Source organism: Suncus etruscus, chromosome 2 (assembly GCF_024139225.1).
Source record: "Suncus etruscus isolate mSunEtr1 chromosome 2, mSunEtr1.pri.cur, whole genome shotgun sequence".
NCBI classification, from domain to species: Eukaryota; Metazoa; Chordata; class Mammalia; order Eulipotyphla; family Soricidae; genus Suncus; species Suncus etruscus.
The window spans coordinates 83878230-83887624 of NC_064849.1; positions in this window are offsets into that span (position 1 = coordinate 83878230).

Here is a 9395-nt window from a genome sequence, read left to right on the forward strand (position 1 = left end):
TATCTGCTCACAGATGTGCAGCTTTAAGTTTGATACCCAGAATCTTTCCACATGCTCTGAGCCATCTAACTGGCACAGCTGTCCATGCTCTCTAGTGAGGCAAGAGTGTGTCATCTCCAGTCCTGATTTAGTGTGTACAGGCACCACGACTAGCATGTACAGACCTTAGAGACCATCACAATTAAAATATGACACTGCAAAATTCTACCATGACAGCACCTAAACCAAGTGTGTAACTTAGCAACAACAATAACCAAGGGATAGGGAGCAACAAAAGTAAATTCAAATGTTGACTATGATTGGGAGGCAAAATTGAAACTTGATTCCTAGTATGCCTGATGCTCATTCTTCTTTTCTATTGCACCAACTTAACTTTCTTCACTGGTGATATAGAATTTGACATCATCATATACAACAAAAAAGGACCCATCTAGATAAAACCATATTATTTTATAGCACCTTCAAATGTGCTGCGAATGTACTCTTGGTGCCAATTGAAACAAATCTCTCTGTCACACACACACACACACACACACACACACACACACACATAGTGAATGACATATGCCCCTTTTCAAGTCAGATATAATATCTTTATAGCAGAACAATTATACATAAGGTTTTTCAATAACACTCTTTAATTGGGACTGATTGTAGGAAAGGTGTGGTATTAACAGCATGGAAGCATTTTTTAAGGGTTATACTTTCTGTTTACTTTTCTATCTTTGTAATTATGCTATATTTCTCCCAGTTTTGCTAATTTTTCATGGCATGGAAAATCCCATTCTCTCTCTCATCTCAGAAGCTAATACTTTTGTATCTAAAATGAAAATAAGACACAAGAAAATAAATGTATTCTATTTTCATTTTAGATATTACAGTATCATATTGTACTGTGATAATTACTAAGCAACATAAATTAGGGTCATTTTTTTTCTTTGACTTCTACCTGATTTTTTTTTCTGGGACAGTGACAGCTGATGGAACTGGGTGACCTTCCCTAAAAAAAAAAACACCTAGGAGAAGGGAACAGCAGTCTGTAGTTGGAACATGCCCATTGGCTACATCCATGTTGTGCTCTAGGATGATGTGATCAGTCATGAAGGGGGAAAGTGACTTGTTCCATTTAATACTTTCTCCACTATAGTCCTCATCGCTCCTCCAAGACACTGACTCATACTGTGGACAAGTTAAGCAAAGGGCAGGTGGTGATCCTTAGGTGCTTTTTTAATCTGATATATCTGGTGTCCTAATCCGGAAAGATGAAGCTAGACACAGAGACATGCCCAAGCTGAAAAGCAAGAGGTCTGTACCTGCAAGCCCAGGAATAATACTTCCAGGAACTGGGAGTAGCCCAAGAAAAATTTCTCCAGAGTCTCAGAAACTAAGAAAGGTAGATTCTGTTTTAAGTTACATAATTTCTATGCTTTGTGTATTAACACGACTTCCTGACTTCCTTTTTCTTTTGCTTCAAGACAACATATAACCCAAGACATGATGATGAGAGGCCCACCTGAGCCACAAGGAACGGGGAAGGGTTCATTGTTTATAATTGTATTCATAAACTATAATAACATGGTGTTAGAAGCTTGCCTCCTCTTAATTACTCACTATGCATCACCACTTCCAGATTACTACATTGGCCCCTCTATATTCTTTGTCTTTCCTTTAGACCTGGTGTTAATATAAGATCTGAACACTTACTGAAGTTATCACTTTCTTTGTAAAATGGGCTTCAGATGAGCACTTTTTAAATTAAAAATAATAATAGAGGACCAGTTTATAGTAGGAAGCATGCCACAAATAGTGGAGCAATGGTTACGGTAGAGAAGGGTCCACTATAACAATAATAGTTGGGACTGATCACTCTGGACAAGAATTGGGTGCTGAAAAGAGGGAAAGTTATATGCAGGATACCCCTTCAGTAAAAATATTGCAAACCACAGTGCCTAAAAGAAAAAAAAAAGATAAGAAGTGTGTGTGTGTGTTTGAGAGAGAGAGAGAGAGAGAGAGAGAGAGAGAGAGAGAGAGAGAGAGAGAGAGAGAGAGAGAGAGAGAGAATAAAGCTCTCTGCCCCAAAGGCAGGTAGGAGAAAGGGTGGGGTGATAACTTGTGATGAAATTTATGGTAGAAAACATGCACTGGTGAAAGGTGGTATACAGTGTATGACTGAAAACTCAATCATGAACACATTTTTTTTTTATGGTTTTTGGGCCACCCTGGTGACCGCTCAGGGGTTACTTCTGGCTCTGCACTCAGAAATCGCTCCTGGCTCGGGGGACCATATGAGATGCCAGGGGATTAGTCCTAGGTCACCTGCATGCAAGACAAATGGCCTATTGCTGCGCCACTCCTCTGGCCCCAATCATGAACAATTTTGTAACCATAATGTAATTAAAATAATAGAATAACATACTATTTTATACTGCAGTGCTCTTACACCATACTGAAAATCATAGTGCCTGTATTTTTCAGTTATTATTCCAAGGCCCCTCCCCTGCAACTTTACCCCTGAACCTAGAACCCATAGATTAAAATTTTATTGACTATCTCAGGGTTCTTTACACTGAAAATATCTAATATCTCGCTTTGTTTCCTTACATTTCACAAATAAATGAGATCAGCTGGTGTTTATCTTTTTCATTCTGATTCACTTCCCTTAGCATGACGTGCTCCAATTCATCCAAGTTGTAGAAAACTGGCAAGATTTCACTTGTTTTTCCATAGCTAAGTGGCATTTCATTTTTATGTAGACACGATTTCTTCATCTACTCTTACTGTTGGGCACTTGGTTGCTTCCATTTCTTAGCTGTTGTATACAAAATTGCAATGAATATAGGTGTGCATAAGTCCTCTTGATTAAGAGAGTCTCAGGAGAGTCTGTCTCTTCAACAAATGATGCAAGAAAACCTGGATAGTTACATGGAAAAAATGAAATTAGATTCCTATCTCATGTCATATACAAATGTTAATTTTAAAAGGATTAAAGACCTTAATATCAAATCTGCTTCTTTGAAATACATTGAGAAAAACATAGGCATAACACTATAGGATCATACTCAGAAGTCTTCAGTGATGTGACCTCATTAGCAAAGAAAACAAAAGCAGAAATAAATGAGGACACATCAAACTGAAAAGCTTCAGCACCATGAAGGAAAATGAGTTCTAAAACGGCAAGATACTTTACTGATGGGGAAAAAACATTTGCCATTACCCAACAAAGGGCAAATATCCGAGATATATCAACCAACAACAGAAACAAGTAACCCATAAATGTGGGGAGTGATTAATAGACAATTCTTCAAAGATGACAAAAAGAAAAATGTTCAACACTGATTAACAAGAAGATGCAAATCGAAATGACAGTGAGGTATCATGTCATTGTTCTATATCAGGAAGCCCAGAAAATGATCAATGCTGATGGCATATGACTAAAAGGGACTCTAATTTGTTGTAGTGGATCTACTTCTTGCTTCAATTTATTTGAAAAACTTCTAAAACATAGATTAGAACCACCATATGACCTTACAATTCCAATCCTGCACATCTACCTCAAGTATACAAAAATATATAAACCCTGGATCCTTTAATAACAAACTTATTCTACGTGAAACTTAAATGGAAGGTTTCTCAGCTTTATAGCTAGCCTGAACTACACACAGGAAAAACTATTCACAATGTTAAGGTAGAAAGTTAAGTTTTACCAACGCTCTTGTGGGCTAAGTTCTATGACTTTTGCTCCCATAATACTGTTGTTCCTGTAAATTTAAAAGTAGTTTTAAAGTAAGCAGAATTTGCATCATAATAGTTAAAATGAAACTCAACATTCACTATGGCTCCCTGAAATAAAGCCTTAGAATTTTTATTTCTGTTTAAACAGTTATATCTGTTTTATCAATGGGGATGATGAAAGAAAGTCAAGTATAGGGCAGTACTTTGGTGTCTGGGAGTTATTGTGAAATAATAGTTTTTGGACACTCTTCCAAATTTTTATGCTTAAGATATTTTATAAATACTGTAGGCTTAAGGCTTAATGCAAAAGAAGACTTTCTAAATTAAATAAAATAAAAAGAATGATTTAGTTAACAAGGATCAACACAGTTGGGTAAATCTGATTGTCTGGTGTGTTGAATATAAATGTGTAGATATCAATATTGATGAACTGACAAATTGCAAAGTTATGTCATAAAATCCAAAACTTTTTTATTTTTAATGTTTTTTTTAATTGAATGAGATACACAGTTACAAAGTTGTTCATGATTGAGTCTCAGTCATACAAAGTCCAACATCCTTCACCAGTGCACGTTTCCTGTCATCAATGTCCTCAGTTTCCCACCTCTATGGCATACATTTTTCTTCTCTCTGTTATGTTTTTCTTTTAGACACTGTGGTTTGCAATATTGTTACTGAAGTGGTATTTTGCATATCATTTTACCTCCTCTCAGCACCCAGTTCTTGTCCAATGTGATAATTTCCCATTATCATTGTCATAGTGGTACCTTCTCTACCCTATTGCACTCTCCTACTGAAAGTAAAAACTCTTATACTACTTATCATTGCTGTGACAAGTCACTATGTTGATATAAGTCTTGCACATTTTTTCAAATAACTTTTGTGTATATGAGGAAAAAAAAGTGCCAGAGCCATGGTAGAATGGGTAGGACATTTACCTTGCACGTAGCCAACTCAGGTTCTGTCCTAGGCATCCATATGGTCACCTGCAGCAGGAATGATTCCTGACAGCCAGGAGTAAGCCTTGGTTTTTGACTGTGCCTTTTTACCCAAAGTGCTGGACCACTATTTTGTTAGTTTCCCATCATAAGGCAGGTGACTTAGAGCAACAGAAATGGATTTTCTTACAATTTTGGTAGACAAAAACCAGAAACCAATGTGTTAGAGGGTAATTCTGTTTGGAAAGTTTTGAGAGAACAGGTAGCCATGCCTCTAAATTCTCAAGGCTTTTGCAACATTTTCTACTCTTTGCTTCTATCTCTTCCAAACTTCTCCCTTGCATCTGTGTTTTCCTTTCTTGCCTTATTGGATTTTAAAATCGTCCAGTTTATTTAGGTGAACTTATCTTGAGATCTTTCACTTAGTTATTTATCTCCAAGACTGGGAACAGAGGTTAGACCAGGGATATATCTTTTGAAATGTTCAGTTCAACCCAATATAATTCTCTTTCCCTATTTGGCACAATATTTACTTAATGTTCTGTAGGGTACCTATCTGAGACCCACCCATTTCTGGGAGGGTTCTTGGGAACTGAATATTAGGTGTAACCTTACCTGCAAGACCCTCCCATTCCTGGGAGGGGTCTTGGAAAAGTTAGATAAGGCTGGGACCGAGGGAATTCGGGCCCTTTTGGCCATTTCCTTTGGCCCTGAAGATGACTAAAGTGAGTTAAGACGCAGGGCTAGCCTAGAATGGCTGAATGCTTGAAAGGTTATGAGTAGGCCACACACATGTGGTGAATAGGGCATAAATAAAGTTGTTGCTTCCTGACGCCTGCCTGTGAGTGAGTGATTTCGCGTTTCACTTGGGCCTGGAACTCGCTGAATGGGGTTGCAGAGCCACGTGGTCTGGGGTGGCAGAGAGAAGAATCTCTCCATCCATCGCCATCCAGCCCCATCATTAATTATTTGATACAACAATGTTCTATTATTTTAAATTAGGAAACATGTTCTATGTTTCTGGATATTCTGCTTCTTATTGTAGAAAATAAAATAAAATTGTGCTAAAAATGTCCCAAAATGATTATGATAGAGAAAAGGCATGTTTAAAAATGATCTGCTCTTGGGGCCTGAGAGATAGCATGGAGATAAGATGTTTGCCTTACATACAGAAGGACTGTGGTTCGAATCCCGGCATCCCATATGGTCCCCTGAACCTGCCGGGGGCGATTTCTGAGTGTAGAGCCAGGCGTAGCCCCTGAGCACTGCCGGGGGTGACCCCCTCAAAAACTTATCTGCTCAAAGAGTCAAATAACTAGATGTAGTTTCTTACTGGCAAGGAAACAAAACGAAGGTGTGATATCTGGAAAAAGGACAACTGGGAGAAAATAAAAGTTTCATCAATTTAGTGATCTCAGAGAGTCTATTAAATTCAGCTTTCAAGATTGACATTCAGAATTCAGAACTTTAACCGGTGACTTAGCAGTGATACCTGAACTGAACACAAGAGCAAGTACAGAGACTTTTCAGGATAGAAAGCAAAAATGGAAATATCTAATCATCTTCCAATTGCTGTACACGTGGAGATATGGAAATGCAGGTGGAAAACGCAGTGACTCCAAGAGCAGACAAGCACAAACAAACAGGTCCTGGTTACTCAGGTGGAGGAAGAATAGGGTATGGGTTAGAAAAATAGAGGGTGACATGAGGTGATTGGGACTGGGAGGAAAAATTGCTTTTTTATGGTACTGTCTTTTCTTTCACCTGAAAGAAAATATAAAAGATGAAAGAATGAATAAGATACAAAAGAAATAAGTCATCACATCTGAGTGTTAAAATGAGTTTTTATGTGAAGTTACATGACACAGAGTGTTAAAATGAGCTTTTATGTGAAGAAAAATGAAGTCATGAAATTTGCTTATCTATTGATGGATTTGGAGAGTAGTATGCTGAGTGGAAAGAGTCAGAGGGAGAGGAATAGACAAAATGATCACATTCATGTGTGAAATATAAAAAAGAAAGTATGCTAATACCCAAAGACAATGGAGACAAGTGCCAGCAGGAATAGGTCCATGGAAGGAAATGTGCAATTAGGACAGAGAAAGGACCACTATGATGATAAGAGTTGGAAATGTTCACTCTGGACAAGAAGTGGGTGCTGAAAGGAAGAAAAGTAATAGACATGATTATACTTTGGTAACAATATTGCAAACCACAATGTCTAATGAAAAAAAGGAAGAGAGAGAGCTAGAGAGAGAAGAGAGAGGAAAATGTCTACATAGAATGGGAGAGAACTATCAGTGCCCTGATGAAGTCTTTTGGACATCATATAACTTAAACTCAATGATGAACAACTTTATAACTCTATCTCAGCAATTAAATTGCAAATTTTATTATATTTTATAAAGAGATTTTAAAGAATTAATCACTTACGTTCATTTTTTTATTGTGGCCAAAGTGAGTTACAAATCCTTCACAGTAATATTTAAGGTACATATTGACAATGAATAAGGGGAATTCCCACCACTAGTGTTGTCCTCCCTCCACCCCTTTTCCCAGCATGTATCCCACTTCTCGCTTCTTTACCCCCCAGGATGCTAGTGTAACTGGTCCCAATTTGTACAGTTTGTTGTAGATTGGGTATCAATTTTGTTGTCTTTGACTTTGGGTTTGGAGTTCAAGTCTGATCATTTTTTATTTGCACTAAATGTTCATATGACTGTCTAGTCCTGGTACCATCCATTTTCCCCTCTTAAATTATCTCATGCTCATGTAAAGAACACCACCCATCACCAGTGCAACATTCCCATCACCAAAGTCTCAAATCTCCCTCCTCCCCACCTGACGCCCGCCTGTACTCTAGACAGGCTTTCCATTTCCCTCATACATTCTCATTATTAGGACAGTTCAAAATGTAGTTATTTCTCTAACTAAACTCATCACTCTTTGTGGTGAGCTTCCTGAGGTGAGCTGGAACTTCCAGCTCCTTTCACTTTTGTGTCTGAAAATTATAATTGCAAGAATATCTTTCATTTTTCTTTTTTTTTTTTTTGGTTTTTGGGCCACACCCGGCGATGCTCAGGGGTTCCTCCTGGCTGTCTGCTCAGAAATAGCTCTTGGCAGGCACGGGGGACCATATGGGACACCGGGATTCGAACCAACCATTTTTTTTCTTAAAAACCATAGATGAGTGAGACCATTCTTGTTGTTTATGGTGTGTATTATGTTGATAGATTTACGGATGTTAAACCATCCTTGCATTCCTGGGATGAAACCTACTTGATCATATTGGATGATCTTCTTAATGAGGCATTGAATCCTATTTGCCAGGATTTTGTTGAGGATCTTTGCATCTGCATTCATCAGCAATATTGGTCTGTAATTTTTTTTTGTAGCATCTCTGTCTGGTTTAAGTATCAAGGTGATGTTGGCTTCATAAAAGCTATTTGGAAGTGTTCCCGTTTTTTTTTTTTTATTATTTAATAAAAGAGTTTTGCCAGGATTGGTAGTAGTTCCTCATGGAATGTTTGAAAGAATGCATAAGTGAATCCATCTGCGCCTGGGCTTTTGTTTTTGGGCAGATATTTGATTACCGTTTTAATTTCATCAATAGTGATGAGGGTGTTTAGATATGCTACATACTCTTCATTCAACCGTGGAAGACTATAGAATCCAAGAATTTATTCATTTCTTCAAGGTTCTCATTTTTAGTGGCATATAGTTTCTCAAAGTAGTTTCTGATTACTCATTTGAATCTCTCCTATATCAGTAATGATCACTCCTTTTTCATTCCCTCTCTCTCTTTGTTAGTTTTGCCAGTGGTCTATCAATATTGTTTTTTTTTTTTTTGAAGAACCAACTTCTGCTTTAGTTGATCTTTCAGATGGTTTTTTGGGTTTCCACTTTGTTGCTTTCTGCTCTCAGCTTTGTTATTTCCTTCTGCCTTCCTATTTTTGGTTTCTTTTGTTGAGCACTTTCTAATTCTATGAGCTGCGTCATTAAGATATTCAGGTAAGCCCCTTCTTCCTTCCTGATGTGTGCTTGCAAGGCTATAAATTTTTCTCTCAGTACTGCTTTTGCTGTGTCCCATAAGTTCTGATAGTTTGTGTCTTTATTACCATCTGTTTCCAGGAAAGTTTTGATTTCCTCTTTGATTTTATCTTGGACCCACTGATTATTCAGTATTAGGCTGTTTAACTTCCAGGTGTTAAAGTTTTTCTTCTGTGTCCCTTTGGAATTCACATATAATTTCAGAGCCTTGTGGTCAGCGCAGGTAGCCTACAAAATTTATATATTCTTGATATTATGGAGGTATGTTTTATGTGCCAGCATGTAGTCTATCCTGGAGAATGTCCCAAGTACATTGGAGAAAAATGTGTATCCAGGTTTCTGGGATGGAGTGTCCTATATATATCTACTAGGCCTCTTTCTTCCATTTCTCTTTTCAGGTCTAGTATATTCTTGTTGGGTTTCAGTCTGGTTGACCTATCCAGTGTTGACAAAGCCATGTTGAGGTCCCCCACAATTGTTGTGTTGTTATTGATATTATTTTTCAGATTGTCACAATTGTATTAAATATTTTGCTGGCCCCTCATTAGGCACATATATGTTTAAGAGAGTGATTTCTTTCTGCTGTACATATCCCTTGATTAATACAAAATGTCCATCTTTGTCCCTTACAACTTTCCTGAGTATAAAGTTTGCATCATCTGATATTAGTTTGGC